The following is a 7,193-nucleotide window of genomic DNA, read 5'->3' on the forward strand; positions in this document are numbered from 1 at the left end:
AGATAATGCAGCATGTGTTGCTCAAACAAAGGACGGATATATTAAAAGCGATAGAACGAAGCATATTCATCTGAAGTTCTTCTCATACACCCAAGAGCTCGTAAAGAAGAAAGAGATTGAAGTAAGATATGTCCAATCATGCGACAATGCAGCCGACCTCTTCACAAAAGCACTTCCTACTTCGGTATTCAGAAAACATGTCCATAACATTGGAATGCGTCATCAGAAGGATCTATGACTGCTCAATCAAGGGGGAGCTTACGTAGTTGTACTCTTTTTACCTAACTATGGTTTTTCCCATTGGGTTTTCCTAGAAAGGTTTTTAACGAGGCAACAAACACGTTAAGCATGAGATAATAGCGACACTGGTCTCCACGGGGGAGTGTTGTAAACGTGAAGATGTCAACAAAAGCTGCACCGATCATTGAAATAATAATGTGAAAGAAATTTGAGTGGAGCCCACTGTCACTATTTACACAGTAACTTCCACTTTTTAAATTCTATATAAACGATCGTTTCGATCGTTTGTAACATACCATCCTTCTCCTTCTAATAACACATCCTCTCTTCTTATCAGTGTTATCTTCTTCGTACGGGTATAAAATTTTACCCTTATTTAAATTTCTGCGATACAATAAAATACTAGTTCTTTTTATAACAAAAATGACATTTTAAAAAAAAAATTATTGTTTATACTGTATAACCTTTTTATTATTTATGTAGATTCGTTTCATTGACCCTTTTATTAATGTTCTAAAGATTCAATTTAAATTTATTTTATAATGCATAAAATTCTATAGTTCAAAGTGCAAATTTTAAGAAAACATATTAAGTATACACGTTTTAGTTTTTCTACATTAAACACCATTTGAAGTTAAATAAAACGTTATTTACAACTCATAAAAATACTGTAAATACAATTAGTCACAAATAGTCATATATAGTCACAAAATCAATATAAACCCTAATTATAAGTCGTTTCTCTCTCTATGCGACTCCAAGACGATTAGGGTTTTTTACCTTAATATGCCGCCGTCGGTGTGGCCTCTCGCCTACCGGTGAGAACCTCTTCTGTCTCCCTCCTCTTCCTTTCTTCCATGGGTTTGATGCTACTCTTTCGGGGTTCAGAGTCACTGTTGCTCCTTCCCCCACCTCCTGGGCCACCGCCGTTTGTTTTTCCTCTAGATCTACTCGATGTGGTCTCTGCCCGACCCTCCTGATCCTCCCGACGCTTCTTTCACTCTCATCGCACTGGATCTGTCCTCTTTCCCCTGCCATTGTTTCACCTTAGCAGCTGCGAGGTCTCTTCTTCATTGTACAACAACATCCGACTCAGTCTGTTTGCTGATTGTTTCTCTTGGAGTGAACCTTGTCAAGCCTCTGCTTCTCCCTACCGATGGTTACAGTTTCAGATCTATAATTTCATATGAGAAAAAATTCGTTTTTTCTTCTTGTTCTTAGGCATAACTTTCCAAGGTATGACCCTTGTGATCCGTCTAGATGTTTCTATTTGGGATGAAACATACCTTAGATTTGGATTCCTTGTCCTCCATATAAGAAACCATTCACGACCATTACCCCAATATGAGGACCTTATGCTTCTTGTTAGTCATTGTTTAAGGCACTTGGTTTGCCTTCCTTTACCTCAGTATGAGGTTCACTTACCTCAGTATGAGGTTCACTTACCTCGGCATGAGGTTGTTGTTCGAAATATCTTTTTGGGCTTATTACAATATATTTGTGTGTTGGTAGTCTTCTCTGATGTTTCAGGTCTACAACTCAAAAAGATAAGCGATGGATTTAAAAAAGTCAACCTTGGCTTCGTAGTTTCAAACTTGTTTGTCTGGCCGTGGTGGTTCTTGCAACTCTACACCTCATTATGGTTGCAGATTTCCTCACAATTTCAAGGCTCATCAAGATAGTGCTTGATCACCTCTGTAGCCAAGTTTCTTGCTGCTCTCTATGCATTTGTTGCTGCAGCATGTTCGGGTAGCAGTTCACTGAACGTGTTCTCCAATTCCAGTGGCTTCATCTCACTCAATAGCACTCATGGTGTTTCACTTTTAAGTTGCTTGTGTGTTATGTTTGCTTTTATCTATGTTTGTGTTATCCGCTTTGCTTTTGATGCAGCGGTTTATTTAGGTAATGTGGCTGTGTTATTGTTTCTGTTGAACAATTCCTCCATTGATGGAGTCTAAGTTTTATTAATGAAAGTTGGTTTAAACAAAAAAAAGTCACAAAATCAATATATTTAGTTTTTGCAAATAGAATTATAAAATTGTATTAAACATTATAAATTATTGTAAAACATAGAGAATAGTACATGTTCTATGTCTAATTTGTATTATTAATTATTGTCAACGAATAAATAAAAGTAGGAGAGGGCTCGCGAAGTCGACAACTAACGTTTCAACTACCGACCATACATTGTGGGGGAAGGACAAGGGCTACTCCTCTCTCCCCATCTCTTTGAGTCTTCTTGACTCATCTTCGCACTCGTCCCACCACGTGTATGCATTCTTATTCATCTCTTGTGGCTACTTGTCCCCACTTAGACATATATCCTCCTGATCAAGACTATTTTATTTTGTGAGTGTGTTTACTATAGCTAATTAATATTTAACGTGGATTTTTCTTTTCCGAACGCAAATAAAAACTGGAATTTTTGCGCTATACAGGATCCAATGACAGAAATGAACAAAATATAGGTATCAATAGAAGCCGCTTATCATTTCAGAAGGAAGAAGAAAACAAAATATTGGGGTTGCTGCATTTATTGGCTTTGTAATTTAACTCAACACATCGATCTTTTGGCAAAATCATACATGTCCGTAGCTTTCTCGCACCACTGTACGTGACTATACACGCTGAGGCAGTACAAACATTTACACATAACGTACCAAATTAAACATTCAATTATAGTGTTGACCTCACATGACAATTAATTTATCATTGTACCTTCGGTAGACGTACGTAAGTCAATTGAAAGTCTATTTTAAAGAAAATACTTATTCGAAAACTAGCATGGGTTGGAACCATCCCAGTTTTAGAAAACCAATATACACCACTTAAACTAATCACTATGAACTTTTGACAAATTTTTTTACTACAAATATACTATTCATCCTTGTATAAAATTAGGGTTTGCAACAATATCAGTCGGGTTCTTACATATAATTAGGCCTTGCAGCAATTATGTCAGAGGTGGTTAGATCCAACGTACGGTTGATTTTTATTGGTTGGATACATACAAATTTGTCAAGCTAGCTTTTTCAATTGTAAGGGAGTTGTTACTATGAAAGAAACTAATCTAGACACAAGGACAGTGCACTGGATCTAGTACCTTCGTAAGTCATTTTGTGCGGCGTCAAATTTAATAGATGAAAACAATATTTAGAGGCTATATACTCTTGCGTACTTCGAAGTATCATAGGGGAAAAAAGAACGGTCACAGTACAAGTCCTTTTTGGAGTCTTATTTCTTAGAAAAAATTTCTACTTACTGTGTCTACTTAATTAATGACCTGAACTTTCACTGATTTAATTAATTATCATCGATTACATATGTGATGTTGATATGGTAAAGATTGCATCAAGAGAATATGTGAAACCTGATTTACAGTCAATGTGTCTCATTATGGTAAACTATATTTACAATAAGGACTATTTTTCGAGTCACTGATTTTCTTTTGCTGGATGGATAATTGATAAGTTTGATATATTTTAACTCAAAAAGTGCATTGATCTATATCAACTATGTATTACTTTGGTTTCATCTCAAACTTTTTAGTGTAGGATTTCTAACAATAACTTCTTGAAAAAATGATGTGACTAGCGCATTGATGTGGTTCTCCAGCTCTATTGGTACGATTGTTTTACTAAGAGTACGAGGGAATAGGCAAGAAATCTTAATTGGCACTTCACCTAGATTTCCTTAGGTTGATTTGGAGAGTGATTCGATCGGTCAAGTGGTCAGTAACTACAATATCACCGATTATGTGTATATTATAGCAAACACATGCATGTGTATATTAATCTTCGTCCATACGTACGTATCTATTAATTATTTTATATTTTAATGATTTGAGAAAAATAAATATAAATAATACATATATGAAAATATAATTTAAATTTATTTTTAATTCAAAATTTACGTTTATAATTTGAGCACTTGTACACACGTTCAAGATACAAACTTTACATATACATGATATATCATTAAGACGAAAAAAGTAGTAAGAAATAATCCAATAATTAACGCACATGAAAATGCAAAAAAAAAAAAGAATAATGTGAATGATCATATATGAAATTGATATAACTTACATAGATGATAGGTGTAATAAATATAGAAATACATATGAAGAGTATGTGAATTATCATCAAGATTTACTGATCTTATAAGTATAGCCAATAAAGACTCAACATTTACGAAGATGTGACGATAATACGTACGAAAATCCCTAACGAAAGCTAAATAAATCTGAAAACTAACAAAATAAAGAAAAACAAAACAAGAAGTTTGGGTACACAAAGCATAATTGACATGAAGAAAGCATCCAAAACCAACTTTTTATAAGAAGTGCCCTCTCCCGTAGGTAACATGAGATGCAACCAAAGCCTCGCAATATTTTCGTACATTTTCCAAGAATACAAAACTAACATGTAAAACATAACTGTCTATTTATTTTATCTTCTCTTGCCGTCTTTCGTCATGGCTAATCTGATATAAGCTAATAAGGTTAAAAGGAAATTAATGCTAAAAATACAGAATTAATGCTAAAAGTTTTGTAGTCGGGAAAAAAATAAAAGATAAATTATTACGTCTTGATTGACACTTTTTATATATTTTTTGAAATGTCAACAAAAAACTCTTCCATGGATACATTCATTATACTTGTGTATATATATATATATATATATATATATGATAGATTGTATTTTACCGGTGTAGCTGGTAAAACGATAATGAATTGATAGAATGAAAAAAATGGAATGATAGGAATAAAATAAATAAAAAAGTGGAATGAAATGAAATTCATTCTATTTATTCGTAACCAAATTTGTTTTGGAATCATTTTTCGTTATATTTATCTATTTTTTTGTGGAACTGATGGAATGAGTATTCCATTGGAAAATTGGACTGTATGACCTTCAAACAATTACTAATTCATTGTGTGACTAAATGCCCTAATACACCTATACACTTCTTCTCTTTTATACAATATTGCCATATTGCCTTCAGTAATAACCGGGAAAATCTGCAAAAGAAAAAGAAAACAATGATTAAAACTTATTGTGGAAAAGCAACTCGTGTCCCTGCGTTATTCACACATTCTTATGTTATTCACATCTTCTCATTTTTACCTTACCTTCTTTTGGTTTTTGAAGGTGAATAATAGTCTTCATCAACGATTTGACCACCACATATACACCGCCAACGTTTATGGTGTTTCTCTCCGATCAAAATCACTTATTCCATGATAACGGTGACTCAGCTTCTCGGAATCGGGAATCAGGGGAAATATGACACAGACTGTAAGTTCTGATTGTGGCATAAGTTTTTTTTTTCTTGGAATCTGAGTAAATCGGTGAAATCAAGTAGGATGGTTAATTAAGTGTTCGTGTTTGTTGTACCTGCTGAAATATATTGTTGTCTTTCGCCGAATCGGCCGTTCCTCTGGTTTGATCTACTTCGCTTTTGTTGCATGTCTAGTAAAATAGGGAAAAACAAATGATGATGGTTGATTAAGTGTTTATGTTTGCTCGCTTTTGTAAGTATTTTTTGACTGCTTCTGATTAGTCAATTTGTCGGGGTAAAACATTTTGCGGTGAGACATCCACTTATTCCCTAGTTTTTTGTTCTCGTGTGACCTGTTATCTAATTTTCGAGGCCACTGACTCTTTATTTTCCGTTTCACTTTGTGTAGTCTGCTGATTTCTATTCTAGTATATTTGTATGCTATACCATACGTATATATACTGATGTTTTCCATTCCATTGACTGCAACCTGTAAGCTCTTTGTTTGTTCACACTGCATAGGTTTGTTTTAAAGTATTCTACTCATATGGAATAGCCGTCAGTTGGTAACTGAGAAGGAATTTGAGATCTAGTGGCTGTTTGCGGGGAAGCCAATCCGTTATGTTCTTCAAGAGTTTGCCATTGTGGCTAGTTTTAACTGTGGCGAAAATGGAGGCTCCACGGTGAGGCGCAAGAGAAACCTATTGGACGAGGGAAGGGAACCATTTAAAAACTCGAGTTTACATGTTTTTTTCTATTTTATTTGGAAAACATAGAATAGAAATGATATTCTACAGTACATAAGCATGAGTTATGTTTTGGTGTTGTAATTGATATGAATCTTGGTTTATGTATATTGATCAAAATTAAATATTTAGCTTACATTTAGTTAACCATACCCACACAAGTGTAAAATTCACACAAATTTCTATTATCTTTTTTGTAATGATTCTAGTTTACATTTAAAAGTAGAAGATTGCAATGAATGATATATATTGTATAGTTTAATATTACATAATATAGTTTAATATTACATAATATTATGTACTATTTTAAGATTTTGATATTTGGGGGTAGGGTTTAAGGTTTAGTGATTAGGGTTTAGGGTTTAAATTTGGGTTTAGGGTTTAGCATTTGGAAGGTGGGAGTTGAGGTTGGGGTCCATATAACTTCTTACATTCAAGCATAGACGTTTCATAATTTCACCAATCACTACAAGAAAACTGCGCGATACCGATGGACAAATCCGTCATAATCTCGTCGGGAAAGTCGCATACCGATGGAATACCGACGAAAAATGTCTGTCGGTATCATCTCGTCGGTATACTGATATTCGTCGGAAATTCGTCGGTAAATACCGACGAACATATTTCGTCGGAAAATACCGACGAACATATTCCGTCGGTTTTTTTCTAAAATTTCCGACGACACATATCCGTCGGTATTTATAGAGAATACCGACAAAGAGAATTCGTCGGAATTTTCAGAAAATACCGACGAAGGCATTCCGTCGGTAACTGAAGATAAAACCGACGACTTTATTCCATCGGAAATATGTAGAAATTCCGACGGATAACTGTATCCGTCGGTATTCCTTTTTTAATTAAAAAAAAACAATTTTTATAATTCTTTATTTAATTTCAGGAAAAAATTGATAATTTAGAATTTAAAAA

The sequence above is a fragment of the Brassica oleracea genome, chromosome C9, assembly GCF_000695525.1.
Source record: "Brassica oleracea var. oleracea cultivar TO1000 chromosome C9, BOL, whole genome shotgun sequence".
NCBI lineage: Eukaryota > Viridiplantae > Streptophyta > Magnoliopsida > Brassicales > Brassicaceae > Brassica > Brassica oleracea.